At 38.0% G+C, this 18,545-nt stretch overlaps 1 protein-coding gene across 4 annotated transcripts in view; it reads left to right on the plus strand.

The window, feature by feature from the left end:
• PRLR (prolactin receptor) overlaps positions 1–18,545 on the plus strand; it is a 156,198-nt gene that overhangs the window by 51,371 nt on the left and 86,282 nt on the right. The window contains exon 1 of one of the 4 annotated variants that reach the window (XM_018077226.1): positions 12,563–12,811. The exons of the other annotated variants lie outside the window; for them this stretch is intronic. The gene's annotated coding sequence lies outside the window, so the exon portion shown is untranslated. Of the gene's footprint in view, positions 1–12,562; positions 12,812–18,545 lie in introns of those variants that run through there. 4 annotated transcript variants of the gene reach the window in all.

An 18,545-nucleotide genomic window follows, 5' to 3' on the forward strand; every position in this document is an offset into this window, starting at 1 on the left:
TATATCTGTTGGTGCATTCCAAAATAATGTGCTTGTATTTCACTGTTCTTCCTGTGTAAAATTCATGTTTCCTGTGAATGTTTCTTCGACTTACTGTTCAGATTATTTTCTCCAAATGTGAATAACTGATGACTGCGTTGTTTCAATGGAAAGATTCTGTGGTTTCTTCGTGAGCTCAATCGAACATTCGGGCCTCTCAAGTAGCCAGCTCTCCATGGTCTCTCCAGTATCCAGCCAGACTTAGGAACACTCTAGTACTTGACTCCCAAAACTTTTATCATAAAATTAAACTGTGCAGAAAAATTACTTTAGGCTATAGGAAATGTCTCAATTAGAAGCAGAAAATTAAGGAAATTTGCATTAAAGTAAAATGCAGCAAAAAAGTGCTATTGTCCACTGAAATGCAATGAGTTCTACTTGCAATATTCTGAACATTTTTGGTTACCGTAGGCTATACAAAAGCACAAAAGTATTATGTGTCTTTATTTTTGCACTGTATTTTCTTGTATTTCTTTGAATTTCAGTACTCTCTAGCTTTGTTTTTTCCTCAGGTTTAATTTTCTCTCTGTTTACTCAGTATTCAGTTGTTTTAGTCAGAATTCTATTCAGGGCATGTTTTATGTTTTTTTTGTTCAATAATGGCTGTATTGATAGAGAAAAGTTGTAAACTGCTTAATACTGATCAAAACAAGAAGCTGAAAATTGGGTCACTTTTAATAAACTTGTTAATAACAAGGTTTGTTACTAAGTAAACAAGGATTCTGCAAGGAAATAAGGATATATAAAAATAAATATGTGCAAGGATCAGTTATTAAAATAGAGCCCCAGAATCAGGAATTTGCTGTAGACAGAGGTAGTACCAGCAATATGCTACTGACATACATCATCCTTTGCAATTAATCCTCGTGGGACACACAAACATACAGTGACACAAAAACATCGCAGACCCCGCACAATACACTGTGAAAGTACATCAAGGGACAATTACAGCCAAGTGCTGCCAGTGTTTGAATGAGAGCCCCCACCAATTTTTGTCCTTGCAGAGAGCTGAAGGATAAGGCAGGCTACTAGTTTGTTTTCACATTTAGGCAGAAGTACTTTTTCACAACTGCAACTTAAGAAAGTTGGCAATTTTTTAAAGGAACAAGATGAAGAGCACCCACACAAATTACTCTTGAGCAGAAGAAAGACAGGTAGTTCAGTAAAAGACCAATTTGGCTAAATCATGAGTTTTTCAACGAAATGAGTCTGAAAAGTGACCTGAAAGATTCACATAAAAGATGGAAAATAGGTCAAAAGCTAAATAGAAAATTAATAGCATATGCATGTAGAAGTCAAATCCAACATACCAAGGTGCAGAATTATGTACAACTAGTTTTTATTTTCTCTGCTTCATTGTCTGAAAAGCCAATGTTATTTCACCAAATTATTTCTGTTACCATTACCAAAAAGTTGACACCTTTTTCCTTGAAAATGGCAGCGTATGCGTGAGAAGTATAAAATAATTCTCAGCTAGTAAATGTCAAAAAAAAGTAAAAAAATGTGAGACTAATATCCTGAGGAGGAAAATTGTTCAAGGGCTTTTTTAAAAAAATTTGCTGGTTAGTATGATCCAATGTGGTTCACAAATATTTTTATTGAAATAAAAAATTAAACATTATTAAACAAGGCTTCTACATGGAAACCCCTAAATTATCCTGCATTGTTTACTGAAGAGCATTGTATTGAATAGTCACTTCAGACAACCTGCAGGAAATGAAAAGACCGTGAGCAGAATTTATGGGAGGAAATATAACTTCTATCAAAATCTCCCACTGATGTTAGAACCATAGAAGTTTCCTGTTAGAAAAAAAAATACTGTGAAGAGAGAAGGACCAGTGAAAAATCTGTTCATCTTTGTATGTTTTCTAAGTATCCTAGTACTTTGGGAGATACTCAAATCTATTAAGAAAATTAATAATCAGGATACTTTCCAAAGCATTATTTCTGTGATGCATTTTAAATAGATGGTTCCAGAGAATGAATTTGTATATTTAGTCCACAAACAATGAATAAGAGCAGTTCTATATGGGTAAAAATGCAGATTTTCCATTACACTTATAAAATCAGACTTAACAAATTGACATAGACATGTAAATACTTTCCTATGCCTGTGGATCAGGTACACAGAAAAGTAAACTACCTAAGTCTTGGGTGCAATAATTTAAGATAAACAGTTGCAATTTTAATTGTCTGCATCAAGTGCCTGAAAATCATAGTAAAAGGCAGACTTTTTCAAGAACAGTGGGAAAAACTGTCTTCAACATCACTTAAAAACATAGAACCTCTATTACTAGATGTCTTTGAGAACAGTTGAGAGAAATATCTTTTATAAATTGCTTTGGTACACTTGATTATACCTTAGAACTGAAAAGTTATTTGAAGGGACCTCAGAATATCAGCTATACTCTGTGCTTTATTGTGTAAAGTCAAAAATTTTACTCCATTCCAAAGGTTGACTTTTTGATTTCAAAAGGGAGAAAAAAAACCTGAGCATTCTCCAAAGGCTAGGTAGACGCTAATTTCCTCCCACAAGGAGATTTGGCCTTTGATCATCCATTTCAAAAGAATTTCCTGTCTCTTCTATATAATATGGGTAAGAGGAGAAGGCAGCCAACTTCATACATCAATCATTTCAATACCATCATTTAATCACCTTCCTGCCAATGATGTGGTGTGTGTATATGTCAAATACTGTGCACCAGTTGTAAAAGGCGCTGAGAACAGAATGTGTTGCAATCTTTCAAAACTACTGTAAGACTGTGAACGTGAAGCTGTGGTTTGTAACAAAGGAGCAAACCTATCACAAAACCACGTTCATGTCTTTGCCTCCATTTAGTTATCTGTTAAGTGACCAGTATTTTAATTCTCTACAGCAAAAGCACCTTCTGCAGCAGATAAGCTTTTCACAAGGAATCTCACTTATCTTTGTAAAAAAGCTTCTGATTGCACAATAATAAAAGATTATGCAGAACTGGAAAAGCAATATAATCTACCATAAACAGGTACTGGAGAGTGAAACTTGAGATGCTAAAATATATTTGAAAATGAGACTGTGTCCCTACGTATTTACAATGTTTTCCTCTGCCATTTTGACATATATAGGATGAAAATCTCTTCTCTTGTTTGTTCAAGAGATTATTCAAATGAAGATCAGGCTATTAGACTGTTAGCTTTACCATGCTGAAGGGAGCAGCTATAAAAAGAGTTTTAAAACAAACAAGGCTCATCCTCAAGACAAGAATCGTTACTAAAAAACAGATCTTATTTTGTAACAATAAACTGTAGTTCTAGAAACCTGGGATGGTTACTGGATTGGAGCATACAATGCACAGGTAGAGGTAAAGGGAAGAGGGTTTGTTTAGCCTGAAGAAGAAAAGGTTGATGGAAGATCTGGTTGTATTCTTTGACTACCTAAAAGGCCAGACTCTTGTCAAAAGAGAACAGTGACAGAACGCAGTGGTCAGAGGTTGTAACAAGGGAGATTTGGATTGGAATTAGAAAAAAGTACTCAAGAGAGAGTGATTAAACACTGAGTTGGTTTAGCTAAAGGGGCTGTTAAAATCTCCATCTTTGAAATTCTCAAAGGCATCTCCATTTACTTATGAGAAACTAGGAACTTGCTCTCTATTGTTCCTCTCCTAAGGTCAGAATTTTGATTTTAGATTTTATTCGTAGAGAAGCAGTACCTCAAGTGGATTCTTAAATTGAGCAGGGCATGTTTGGCTTTAGGGAAGTATAGTAATAATTTGATTTGAAGAAATTGCTTTTGCTGCCTTTACAGTTTATTTTCTGTGAACTATGTTTTCAGTAATTTTGTGATCATAGTTCCTTACCCTTTGCTGGGAATACCTCCGTGAGAAACAGCATGAGCAGACAAAATTAGCATTATTTTTCTATTTGCTTCTAACTGAGGATGATTCATAAATAATCTTACAAGGGTTTGTATTTTAATGATTTTACCCAGACTTTTTTTTAAGTCTTTATGGAGGTTTTTTCAAATATGTAGTTCTATTGAAAAAGCCGTTTATTGTTATGCACAAAGAGCAAGGCATGTACATGCAATAAAACTTCTTATTTTAGATTAAAGAAAACAAAAATAAATAAATAAAATAAATAAAAAACAGCTGCTGACCCTGCAGATAGGCAGTCTTACTGGGATATTAAAACTCAAGTACCAAGGAAGCAAACATAATTCATATCCAACTTCTGGTTGTCAGAGTGCTGTGACTGTACATTATGCTGTTAATTTACATATGTTTTATTTTTAATGTTGCTCTCCATGAAAGTTTTTCTGATTAGTGTGCTGTGTCTCATGAATGGCTTGAGCAAATTATTTGAAGTTGCTGTTTTTCCAGTCTCCAGAATTTGTCTTTTCAGGTCATATCATTGTAAAGTTCCATATGTTAATTCCTTCTTTTCTGTCTGTGGTTTGCAAGAAATTGTCACAAACATTTCCATTGCTAGTTTTCTACTGTATGGCTGTCTTTTGCTCTTTGCAGAATTTAGTTCTTGGTGCTAATAAACGGAAAAAAAAGCTCAAAATCGGAGTAGGGATACTCTAGTAGTACTAGTACTACTAGTAAAACACTCTTACAGTTTTGCGGTGCTATAATGGAACAGCATCAGCTAAAAACATCATTTATGCATTGTAACTACTTGTTTCTTGTTAACAAAGTATCACATACAGGACTTGATTGTATATTAGAAAGAAAAGTTAGTAATCACCAAGGAGAGAGACAATTATTGTAATTATGGACAAGTTGTTTTCTCTTGCAGTTTCACCCATGACTCATAGTGCATGAAGAAGGATAAAAAAAGGAAAGAAAACAAACCTGTAACACAAGAGAGAAAAGGAGAGCTAAGTAAAGATTAATTATTAGTAATTACATCAGTATTAAACTTATAACCTAGAATGCTTTTATTGTATTAGTGGTCTTTATGTGATTTCTTCTAGCTAAAAGGTATGATTCTGATTAAAAGGTGAATCAGTGCCCCCAGATAATTCTGAATAGCAATTAAATTATTTTGGTTGAAAATAATTAAGTGGAAAATTGCACAGCCGTGATAGAAGGAAATTATTTCAGAATTTTCTGTTTAGGACCCAGCTACTTTTTTCACTGGTTTCTGAAAAATCAGGAAGATCAGGTAGTTAATGATGCCAGAGACCTCTTCCTTCAGGTTATCTCTATGGAAGATGTTTGTAAATGTCTGTGTGTTGGAGGAAAAGATGTATCATACCTCCTGTTGTTGTAATTTCTTGATGTAAACTGTACTAAATACTGTTAGAAAACAGTCATGCTGGGTCATATGAAAGGTCCATCTGGTTTTACTGTCTCCTCTACAACTGTGGCCAGTAAATGTTACTTGAGGAAGAGAATAAGGTAAAATGTAGCAGCTGTTCTTGTTAATCTAAAGAACACTCAATAGGTAATGAAATACAGCTCATCTAAACCATTTTTCTACGCCATGATTGTTCAGATGTTAAGTGAGACAGCATGTGGTGTATTGACCCTGCTGGATGCCAGGTACCCACCAAAGCCACTCTGTCACTCCCCTGCTTAGCTGATCAGAGGAGGGAAAATATAATGAAAGCCTCCTGGATTGAGATAAGGACACGGAGAGATCACGCACTGATTACTGTCATGGGCAAAACAGACTCAGCTTGGGGAAAATTAGTTTATTACCAATCAATTCAGAGAAGGATAATGATAAGTAAAAGTAAATCTTAAAACACTTAAAACCCCTCCCTTCTTCTCAGATGCAGCTTCACTCTACCTCTTCCCCCACAGCAGGGCAGGGGGATGGGGAATGGGGGCTGTGGTCAGTTCATCACACATTGTCTCTGCTACTCCTTCCACCTCACAGGAGACAGTTCTTCATGAACTTCTCTGATGTGAGTCCTTCCCATGGGCGGCAGTTCTTCACAAACTGCTACAGCGTGAGTCCCTTCCATGGGGTGCAGTCCTTCAGGAACAGGCTGCTCCAGGACATGTCCCCCACAGGGTCACAAGTCCTGCCAGCAGACCTGCTTCAGCATGGCCTCCTCTCTCGATGGACCACAGATCCTGCCAGGAGCCTGCTTGAGCATGGGCTTCCCATGGGGTCACAGACTCCTTTGGGCATCCACCTGCTCTGGAGTGGGGTCCTGCATGGGCTGCAGATTGATCTCTGGTCGGCTCTAGACCTTCCTGGCCTCGGTGGCCCGGTCTGTCTCACCATGATCTGTAGCTGCAGGCTCACCACGAGCTGCAGGGGAATCTCTGCTCTGGCCCCTGGAGCACATCTTCCCTCTCCTTCTTCACTGACCTTGCTGTTACTCTCACACATTCTCACTCCTTTGTTCACAGTATGGTTGGCAGTCATTTTTCTGCCTCCTTAAATATGTTATCCCAGAGGTGGTGCCACTGTCACTGGTGGGTTTGGCCTTGACCAGCAGCAGGACCATGTTGGATCTGTCTGGCGTTGACTCTGTTGGACATGGGGAAAGCTTCTGGCAGCTGCTCACAGAAGCCAACGCTGTAGCCCTGACTAGAAAACCCTTCTCATGCCAGCCCATACAGCAATATGATTCTTAGTGATCCTATAACATGATTTTGAATAGCAGTATATTTTTTGGAGTGAGTATTAATTTCTGTTTCATAATAGATTTAATACACTTACTGGAAATATTTCTTAAGGGAGAGTTTTCTTCTAATATGGATACACCCATTCTACTGTGGTCAGGCTTTAATTTAAACATCACTGAGAGGCCCTACTCTAGTTCCTGGGACTTACACTGATGGCCATCAATAGAATGGCATGGCCATGTACATTAGGCCAAGTTCATAACTGAATGGAGTCAGAAGGAATATCATCATCATTACATAGTTCAACCTAGATGTTACATAGTTTATTGATTCCACATACGTGTCTTCATCTACTACAATAAAATCTGATTGATTTAGGGAGCAAATGACTTGATTGAGTTCTTGCATTTTTGCATTTAAAAGGATAAAAAGTAAGAATATACTTCCATAAGGCAATCATGTAAGTTAGAAATTAAGTATTGTTTGTGTTTAGTTCTTTTAAAAAAGCTGTATCTGCCCTACAAAAATGTATGGAACCATTTCTTAGAATATTTTAAGAGACCGAATCAATTTAAGACATATAAATAACTGGGAATCAAGTCCTTTGAAAGCCTGTTTTTATAACCACCTCTTTTTCTATTTGTCTTTTCAAACAATGTGAGATTTTCTTGGACATACTGTGTTAATTAGATGTAGAGTTTTGTGATTTAGAAATGTAAATAGGCTTTCTGCAATGGTATAAATATCCAGTAATAAATGTCTTGTTGTATGATAGTGTAACTTCAATTACAGATCAGAGAGATGAAAACATTTAAACTCTGAAAAGGTTGGCTGGTCTGTCACTTAGTGCCAGTACAGAGAGACCATGTTATTGGATAAATACTGTGTGTTGAAATCTGTTAGATCTTGTGTTGTTGACCCAGTGTTTGTATCTGTGCATCTCACATCAACCAAACTGTTGTGATACAGAAATATTTTGGTTTATAATTTAAGCAAAAAGATTCAGATATGGTGAACATCATTGTTATTTCATGAATGTCCTCATGAGATGAAAACATATTTTTAGACAATAAATAGAGTTTGTTGTTTTTCTTTTCTCTGCTTGATTAAGTTTGTCAGAGAGAATCTTTGGCACAGAAATATAAGTAATGAATTTCAATATAGATAGTGGATGTGATCCCCATTCCTTCCACTATGTTCCAATTTTGTTTTAATAATAACCATAATTAAACTGTGTGCCAACTGCAAATGAATGAGATACTCAGTGAAGGCATCCGTGAAAGCTGTGTGTTTGTTACAAATCCAAAATTAAAAGAGATAGGAACATTTCATGAATTTCTTTAGGAGGTAGTCAAGTGATCAAGCATTGCTTAATAAAGTAGGAAGCTGCCACATTGTACAATGATCCCATCCAAGAAGAAAGAGTTATCTGTGTCAATGTATGAACTCAACTGAATGTACAAGCCTTCTGAAGATGAATATAAATTTACAGGGGTTTATAGGGCAAGTGACACAAGGCTGAATTAGCTAATGTTACTGTTGTTGTTCATTAATTCATTCAGGCTTTATAAAATTTTCAGTTTTCTTCAGCACAGCTAGTGCTGGTTGGGTCATCGTATTGTTCCTCACATACTAGTATCCCCATTTTCTCTATTATGCCAACAGATCAGGAGCTGCACTGGCTGCAGGCATGAGCAAGTGTGGAATACTTGCCACTAGTTGATGGACAACTTTTACACAAGATGTGTCCTCACTTCTGGCAGAAGTCCTGCATGCCACACTCATATTGGCAGGCTTACTCAGAGGGTGTCAGGTCCCTCAGGACCAAGCAGTCCTCCCTTCCTTTGCTCCCATCAGATGCCACTTTGCCACCTCAGTCACACTTGTGTGATCTGCAGGCTCCCCATGACTACCTGGCTCCTGAAGCTGTGCCTACTTGCCAGTGTGGTCCATGCACCCAGAGATCCCATTGTGTGAGCATTTGCATGTTAATGCAAAGATCATCAGCATGTCTGAGGGTAAAAAGACTGAAGATTTCTGCAGTAAATGGCAGTCTCACGTGTCCCAAGAACAGGAGTGCAAGAATAGAGTGGCCTGAGTGCAGACTGCTGTGAAGGCTAGGAAAGGGTTATAGTGTCACACAGACCTGGCTGTTAAAGAGATTGTGGTTTTCTGTGAGAGGTGCAAAGGATATGTGGAGAAGAATCACAAAAGTAATGGCTGGAAATGTGGTATGTGTTAAGAACAGATCCTGAAAATAAGCATCAGTGCATTTTGACCACGATTAAAATCCAGGAACAAGGGAGGGCTGTATTTCTGATGACATGGAATGTACGCAGAATGTCCTGGACTTGCTGGCCTAGGAGTACTTCTGGGTAAACAAGAACACAGCTTCGAAAGGGTGATCATCATGGGCTAAGGACATCATGGTCCTGTGGGTCTTTGTTGTGCTTCTCAGTTGAGCTTGCTATGTGATGAGGAAAGGCACAGGACTTCAGAGATACAGTGCTGATGTGAGAGAAAGTGAGCAGCCATAGCACCTGCCGTATCTTCTCTTATATTACAGACAGAAGTACATTTTGTCTGTCTCTAAATACAGTCACATCAGGTGGGTTTGGCTGCAGCTTCTTCAGAGGAGGTCATTGTAAGGAAAGTAGGCAACAGCAGTACAAAATATCATTCTCTCTGTAGCTCTGTGACTTCTTATTTCTTACAGTTGTTCCTCTACATTTAAAAATAGAGGCTTGCCTGTTTCCCTGTTTGATTTCCTTTGATGCCGTTTTGGTTTGGTTTGGTTTGGTTTTTTTATTGCTGGGGGTTTTGAGGAATGGCGGGGACAAACAGCCACAGCCCCACAGCCCCCTCTACAGTGACTCTCCAAGGAAGGCTGGGGATTTTTGATAGATAAGGGTTTCACGAAAGGGCAAAACAGACTGCTGTCTCCTCTCACATGCCTCTCACTGCCTGACATATTCCTTTTAACATTTTTCTTACCTTTAATGCCCTTTCCTGAAAACTTATTGCTTCCTTTGACTGGTTCTTCCAAGTTGTATCTTCTTTCCTGCCTATCTCCCTATATCCTACATGCTTCCTGCTCTGCCTAAACGTCAGAAGTCTGATGTAGCTCCAGTGCAGAGTAACTTTTCTGAGGTTAGTGCAGTTATACAAATGTCATTATAATTGAAAATAAAGTTGGGCTCTTGCTTTCTTAATTTACTAAACCTTCATTTCTTTAAATGATCTGTTGGTGTTAAGGACTTTTGTTTGGAATTTATTAGCTTATTTTGAGAGATTCCAAGCCTACAAACTTTTCTAAGTAAATCAGTATCTGGGAATGAAAGTATTATGCTTCTAGACCAACCACAGAGGAATCTTTCTCTGTTGACTATAGGGCTGCTTAAAATTGTGACCTAAACCAGATTTTTAAAGCGATACACCAGTTACATGAGATGGGATGAATCACGTTGATAACCCCTTCAGAGACTGGCCAATTTCTATTCTAGAAGTAGCTATGCTTTTTTATACACTACTGAAAGTCTGCTTCAATTTTTCATACTTCAGGGGTTAGTATCCTTTTAGTTTACTGTCTGATTTTATGTATGTTCTGTTTCTACCCATTGTTCTTGCTCCAGCGTTGTTCATTCGCCTAAACAGTTTTCTAGTGCTTACTCTCTTTTGTATTTATAGACATACAGTACCTTTATAGGGACAAGTAAGTGCCTGTTCATTTTCTGCCTCAACCTCTACTTTGCCACACTAACCCAGCCAAGTTCTGTCAGTCACATTTGAATAGATAGGCTTTAAAGTCTTACCTCATCTTGGTGACCTTTCTTTTCTTCTGTCCTAATTTGAAAGAATCTTTCTTGAATGTGGGTGACCTGTGCTGTGTGCATATGGGATCTTACTGCTACCTTAAAATACTCTCCTTAATCCAGTGCTCGCTCCTAGGATCACAGTTGCCTTTTCTTGGCAGTTTTCCACCAGAGGCTGAGTGTACTTGTATAGACTTGCCTGACTGGCTTAAATATTGCTGGTAGTGTAGCCACAGGCACACAGTGCTCATTAAAAACTGAAAAAGCTAACTCAAAATCCTAGGGAAATATTTAGTAGCTATCTCACGCTGCACTGCCTGCTGCCACAGTTACCAAGGCTGCATTACGTCAGCTAGCTGTAAACTGAGTGGCACAGGTATAAACGTCTGAAGTTATCATTGTTACTGACACCAGTGGTAGTTCTTAACTATCACACCTCGTCTTTCACTACTAAATCATTAGTGATTTATTTCTTGTTCTCTTTCTCCTGTCAACCACATTCCAGGGCTGTAAAGCCTGTTTTGATTAGGGGGGAAAATATACATGCAGACCTTAACAGTATATACTTCTCTTACAGAAATTAATATGGTGTGAACAGTACTTCTTGGTTCACCTTAATATTGAAAGTTTCTTCCCTAGGTAGAATCTCACCTTTGTCATCCCCCCACTCCTGTTTTGATCTCCCTGTGTTTAGCACAGTCAAACAGATGCAGAAATAAGACAACCAGCTACAGCCTACTATATCTTTTCTGAGTGGTTTAATACCTGTTAGGTTTTACCATGTGTTCCTTTTCTCATTTTTGAGGCGATAGCATCTTTTCAAGAACACATTTCCTATTTATCAGGAGTGGTGTCATCCCTTTCAACACAGAGAATCACCAGTAGAATTTGTTCACAGCTGGATGAATGCTATGGGAACGTGATAAATTTTAAGGCATAGTTTGTGATACAATCAGCTGTGTCTTTTCTGAAAGCTACGTGTTCTGTTCCCCAGCATGCTGTCACCAGCATTTGTTTGATCCCAGAATGAGCCTGTTCAGAAATTTACAAATAAGAGGAAAAACAAAGGAATTGTCTTCCACCAGTTAGCTCTCTAAACTACCTTAACAGAGAGCCAAATGGATAGCACAGCACACATGATGGGAGCAACGCAGGTGGAGGTGCAGAGTGGAACTGTTCCTCTCAGCAGCAGCTGTGAGCGTAGCCAAGCCATACTGAAGGAACACACCTGAAGTTTTGTAATCTCTGTGTGGATAGATCACAAGGTATGCATTCCTTACCTGAAAATGTTTGGCAAGAAACACAAATGTTTGGCAAGAAACTGTTCATATTTTCATATTCACAGATTGTTTCAAATAGTCTGCAGAATGTCCATTTAGTTATGAGATGTGAACAGTGCCAACCTTGGTTGGAGAGACTTGACCCTATTAACAACTTAACATCCACACCAAAGAAATCTCCTTTCATTATGAAAAGGAATCTTCTTGCTCAATCTTCTCCCTTAAAAAGAATTTTCACTACAAATGCATACATTTTATTTTACGTTCAGTTCACTGGCATGAAGATAAAAATATAATTCAATGAAAGCATTACGAAGAATATGTAAAAGTGTTTTTATTGAAGTATAGATAGATGACTAGTGAATAGTTATGTCAGTAAATTTCAAAACCTTATTACATAATCTGAAACTTCTCAAATCACAAGAAATAGCAATCAAAGTTACAAAAAAAAAAAGGACTTTTTTGCCTTCTATTTAATCTGCTTTTTAGTGTAAAGCCAACACCTTTCACTCTGTTGTAAAAAGAATTTATTTTTTCTGCTATTCTAGAATATAAAACATAAACTACTGGTGCACAAAAAGTATTATGGATGCAGTTTGTACTGAAGGGGAATCAGATTTCCCTTGAAAAACAAGAATCATAGACAGTAAGCATTTAAAAGGAGCCACAACAACCTGTAGAGTATGTAGCTGATGCTTACAATTATTCTTTTTCTGCTGATGCATTCCTACGCTCTAGAGCACACCTCTCACCTTTAAAGCCGTCACACTCCAAACATTGCTTGCACTAAAGAGAGTCACTGTTTTGCCTCAAGCAAGGAACATAAGTGTTGCAAAACTGACTCCTCCTCTAATGGGGTGAGCATGTACAAGTACACAGAGTTGTATTTCTCCTAGAGCTGCCAGACTGAACATTTTGCAGTCAGAGCTGTAAAGCTTACAGGCTTTTTCTTTGTTTAGCTTTCTTCTGAGTCTTTTCCCTCCCTTTCTTTCTGGATTTTTTTTTCTTTTAATATATGTGAAACTCGTTCAAACGCTGGATTTTCAAGTCCTTGTTCAGGAAGCATTCATGAACTGGCATGGGTCAACATACATTTCATTACCAGGCAAAAGTAAGTACTGCAGTTAAACCTGTGTTTACCTTACTGTAAAGGGTTTGGTGTTGTTGTATAAAGGGCAGAGTAGACTGTAGTTCTATTAGCAGAAATTAAAAACTTAACAGAAGGTAAAATCAGTTCAGCTTAATGTGGTGTGCTAAATATCATATGGCTTGCATTCTGAAAAATTAAAAAAGCATTTTTACTTGTGATTCAGTGGTCTCTCTTTTAAAATGCTGAAATAAGCTGGACACAGAAATGCCACTCCTTCTGTATGTTTTCTTTTTTTTAATGAGAGTTGGATTATGTTTATTATTTTAAAGCATTTTTAATGCACCTGGTAGTACTAATTTCATTATACTACTGCTTTTTATCATTTATGTTCACTCAATAAACCTCATTTTTGTTATTCATTAATGAAAATATACTGGTTGAGGAAATAAACCTCCTGGAGCTCCCATAACTGCCGTCATATCTTCCACTGTCTTAATGTTCCCTAGCTGTTATTTTATACTTCCTGTGTTACCCTCTCCTACGCTTGCATATACATTCACTAGTTATCAGATTCTGTTTTGCGTTATTATTTTCAGAATTCATTGGTATTGGCATAGACTGGCAGCCAAAGGCTGAAGGGAAATGGATCTCAGAGAGAAGGGAAAGAAAAGCTGTTTACTGAGCTGGCAAGGAGTAAAGAAAACGATGTGATCTGATCCAAAGAGCATCTTTTCAGCCCACTTTTTCATGCATTCTATTGAAAAATTGTACTGTCATAATCTGTAACATTTTCACTATTCCAACAGTCACCTGGGAATTCACGAATACCTTGGAATGAATACAGTTTCCTTTGCTATGAGTTCCCTCTAGAGAGCGCAGCAGCCTGCAAGACAGCTTGTGTGGATTCTGTGTCCGTATTAACCAGTGTAAGATTTCTACTGCAGAAGTGCCGTGCTGCAGCTATCAGTCCTTTCTTCTTTTGAGAGTTGCTTTGCTATTACTGAGCTGCACTAGGCACTCCCCCAAGGCAGGCAGATGGATTGCCCAGGCAGTGAACAAGTTTAGCAACAAGTAATGCTTGAACATCTGCATAATGAAAGGAGCCATTTACCATTTTTGCAGCACGAGGCATCTATAGAAAGTCTGTGGCGTTGAATGCACACCAGTCTGGTGTGACAAAGTACAGCCGAGTTAAAGCACAACGCAAGGATTAACACAGATCCTCGCTGTGGCTTGGAGCATGGAGATTGTGAAGGAAAACAAAATCTAGAGAAATGTAGTTAGTGTAAAGGCAGCAAGGAGCAAAAACGGATAGGTAAGCCTAGCATTTTTTTTGTGTTGTTAAAACTGAACTGGAAATCTGCCAGACTAAAATGTCATGTGAAAGATGTGATGCTTTGAAAAGGGCCAGTTTTCCAGTAGACTGAGCTCAGTAGGATAGTTCAGGTTTCAGAGTTTTCATCTTTGTTTTTCAGAATGGCTTTAAAGTTAAGCTATTTCCATTGTATTATCATCTTTTTTCTGTTGTGCAGTGAAAATGTACTTTTTTTATGTGTTGAGCATTCATGGCCCCAGCTGAATTACCACCTGTAGCAAATGAAGCTCTGCTATCAGAAACAGAGTGCTCAGGAACAAAGGTGGCTTTTGAAAGCTCTGGCCTTCATTTAGAGATTGTGGAAGCTTGACTTCCACATGGTCCTTACTGCACCGAAGCAAATTGAGTTCAGCCACTTCATTCAGCTGCATCAGGATTTGAGATGAAACCTCCGGTGTCCCAGGCATGTTTTTTTCACCAGAATCAGACACAGGTTAATTGCAGACTCATAGAACACTAGAAATGCTTTTTTCCTACTACCTCTTGTTTTTGAAATTAATATTCTGGTACTTCCGGACACTGAAATTTACAAACTTTAAGTTGTTCTCTATATATTTATGTACTTGCATGTACATATCAATACTTTTTATCCCTCAGGCAGGATTTTTTAGAGTTTTGTCACAAACTCTTGCTATGCAATACCCTTCTTTCAAAGTTCTACTTCTCCCTGAAAACCTTAGTTTTCTGTGGCTGCAACCCCTCTTTTGGTTCCCATTTATATCTTCAGTACAGCTGCCTTTCAGAGAGGTTGTAGGGTTGTTTCACAAGGTAAGATCAAATGGCAACTCAGCCTGTACCCTAAGGTTTTGATTGTATTAATAAATGAATGAAGACTCTCACTGACCTTTTCCTGGCTGGTCTCCTGCAGTTTTGGGGGATGCCTTAATTCCCTGGTTTGGTATCCACTCTTTTTGATCTGTGATTGCTATCACATTTCTCCTCAGCCTGGCTCTGAATTAGAAATCTCATGTCACATGAGTCTGTTCGTGTTCAGGCTGCATGGGCAGCTAGGCTAAACTTAGTTCATTTCAAACTGTTCTTAACCCTTTTAAAGAACCAGCCCATGTAATTTTAATATAATTTATTTATTTATTGGTCAGCTGTAGCTTTCCCTAGTCTGCAATCCTCCCTCTCACTCTAAGTTATCATTGTGAAGCAATTTAATTAAACATTATTAAATCAAGGGTGCAGAGGTTATTATGAGCTAAATAATGAGAGAACTAAATAACTCTTGTCATTCCTATCTTTTTTATTGCCTGGCCTTACTGAAGAGGTCATGACCTTGCTCTGAGAGAATAGTGTCCCACAGTTCTGGTAGATGCAGATTGGTTATGGTTCTATTTAACATGACTTTCTCCTTCTAAAAACTTACTTGTTAATAAACTTTCATATCCAGTCGACTTTTTACAATCACTTTTTACCCTTAAATCTTTCTCAGAAATTCCGGTTGAGCCACTGATAATTCTGTTGGTATAAAAATCTTTGCAAATAATCTAGTTGGATTTTTATTTAACTGATTTTTCACTTCATTGCCAATACTGAAAACTATTCTTAAAGAAACTGAAATTATCAGGTTTTCTTAATTGTGTTTTGGCAAGTTGAAAAGACAAAACTTCAGGCTGAGCAAAGCATTCAGCTAATGCTATCTAATCTGAATGAAAAACATTTCATTTTAAAGCCTTTTTTTAGGAATAAAGGAATTAGGAAACTGTCATTAAAATTGTAAAGGTTTTCATCGTAAAAATCTATGATGACTCATGTCAGTGTTTCAGAACACTGTTTAGGTTTTCTTTCTCTTCTGAAATATTTTATTAATATTTTATTATATTAAAATCACAACCGCTTATTTAAATTTTACAGCTCACTAAGTTTTGTCTCTGGATTAAAGTTCTAACCAAAAATTTCTCTCAGTCTAAATTAAACCTTTACTTTTCCTTTTCTAAGGTTTACTATTAATTTTGGTATGCTCTGGACTAGTACAGATTTTATTCTCGGAATCTTTTGACTACTTTTCCAACTGTTGCTTTATCTGTTATGGAGAAGAAGGAATACCTTATCACACAAGTACAAGGAGTTTATGAGACTTGCAGCTGTTGCATCCACCAGTCTTTCTCCCACTTTTTCAGATGCAAACACCAAAATGATCTAGTCATCTCATCTTACCTGGAACATTACACCCTACTTATTTTTGGTTGAGAAATTACAAACTGTTCAGGTTCTTTAAAGTTCAGTCATATTGCATGGCAGTTTTCTACAGCTGATCAACAGAAGTTTTCTCAAGGAATAATTCAATTCATAGTGTTGACCAATTAACTTCATATTCCCAGAAGAAGCCTGTGCTTGAAAGAATCCTGCACTGATAGTCATGTTTTCTGTATTTGCTGTATTCTTTTGGAATTTTCTCATGCAGTAAAAAGTTTCATATTTTAAGTTACAGGATAAACAGTGACCTTACAAAGGCCTTTTTTTAACCTATACTTCAAAATAAAGTATGTAGGTTGTTTCAGCTGAAGATTCAGAAGAGTTTGGATCAGAATTATTATCATGAGAAATTAGGAAGCACTGAACCATGAAGAAATTTATATCTCAAAGCACTTAGTCACTTCTGTAGTCCAGGCTTCTTGTCTTATGGGTGTTGGGAGGAACAGAGAATTCTAGAAGTATTTGCAGTGTGTGACTATTTCAGAGTAGTACTTAGAAGCTTCTTGAATGTGTACGTTCATGCAGCCACATATTGTACTTGTGGAGAATGTGTGAGATGCCTGAGACGTGCTCTGGTGCCACTGGATGAAGTCTGCAAATTTTTCCATGAGTCACCTTGAACCCAGACTACCCCATAACACAGGTGTCAGTGTAGAGTCGTGACGGCTGATACAGATACAAGGAGTCAGTTACATGCAGGAAAGATGTCTTCCTCGTTTTATTTCCTCATCTGCTTTTTTATACCCCTTGCTAGCAGCAAGCAGTATCCTTATTTTAGGTAAGCAAGCAACAGCGTTTTCATTGGCTAGGATCTGTGGGCGATGCATTTGGCAAAGCTCAAGGCCTTAATGCAGTTCCCACATCCTGGGCCTACCAACTTGACAGCCTGCCTTTGTCTTCTCCATTAGGGCTGCGTACTGACTTCCTTATCATCGAGGATACACCCGAAACTTTTCCCAGTCGATATCTCATCCTGACCCGCTATTAACCCCATCAATTCCCCCTTTCTGTAATTGTGTAAGAAATATTCCCTGTGTCGTCTTTTGCAGGGCCCTTTGCAAACACGACACAATACATGGCAACATTACAAGCACAAGCACGAGTATTATCAAAACTGAGACCCCCGTCTTGAGTAAGGACAGTAACCAACCTGAAATGCCCCAATTAGACAGCCAGCCTTCCAGGCCGAAAAACCCAGTTTCCTGTGTGATCTTCTTTGTTTGTTCCTGAAGTGTGGCAGGTTGTCTGTAGATGGATTCAGAGTGATCTGAGATATTTGAACAACATATGCCTTTAAATTCCTGACAACTGTGTCCATGTGCTAATAGCAAAAAATTGATGGGGTTAATAGTGGGTCTATTAGCTCCCAGGATGGAGATATCGACTGGGAAAAGTTTCGGGTGTATCCTCGATGATAAGGAAGTCAGTACGCAGCCCTAATGGAGAAGACAAAGGCAGGCTGTCAAGTTGGTAGGCCCAGGATGTGGGAACTGCATTAAGGCCTTGAGCTTTGCCAAATGTATCGCCCATAGATCCTAGCCAATGAAAACGCTGTTGCTTGCTTACCTAAAATAAGGATACTGCTTGCTGCTAGCAAGGGGTATAAAAAAGCAGATGAGAAAATAAAACGAGGAAGACATCTTTCCTGCATGTAACTGACTCCTTGTATCTGTATCAGCCGTCACGACTCTACACTGACACACAGGAACCATTATTCTCCTGCCTGCAGCTTGTACTGGCAAAGTGCAGCCGTGGCTCTGCTTGATAAACTGTCCTTTACTACATATACCCCATACCTACCAGCACATCTGACCAGCCAAGCAGAGGATTCTGCTTAGATGCCTTTTATGCTGGTCTAACAAAAAGCAGCAAAAAGGAACTAGGGAATCATTTTACATTTTCTGGTGTTTTTTTTTCTGCCCCAATCAAGGTTAGTGAATTAAAAATGTGAAAGAATGAGTGTTCAAAATTAATGTTAAAAAAAACAGTTTTCTGGAATGTCTCTGCTGTTCAGGATTGCATTTAGGTTGAGTTCTATTGCCTTTGTATATAGGTTAGATTATTGTTATGATCCCTCTAGCTTTACAGTTAATGATCTCTGAAAAGACGTCATTGAGCATATTTGTTACATCTGATATAATTTTTTTTCCCTTGTCTTGAGAAATTTTCTAATCTTCT

The sequence above is a fragment of the Manacus vitellinus genome, unplaced genomic scaffold (assembly GCF_001715985.3).
Source record: "Manacus vitellinus isolate BGI_N305 unplaced genomic scaffold, ASM171598v3 scaffold_36_pilon, whole genome shotgun sequence".
Taxonomy (NCBI): Eukaryota; Metazoa; Chordata; class Aves; order Passeriformes; family Pipridae; genus Manacus; species Manacus vitellinus.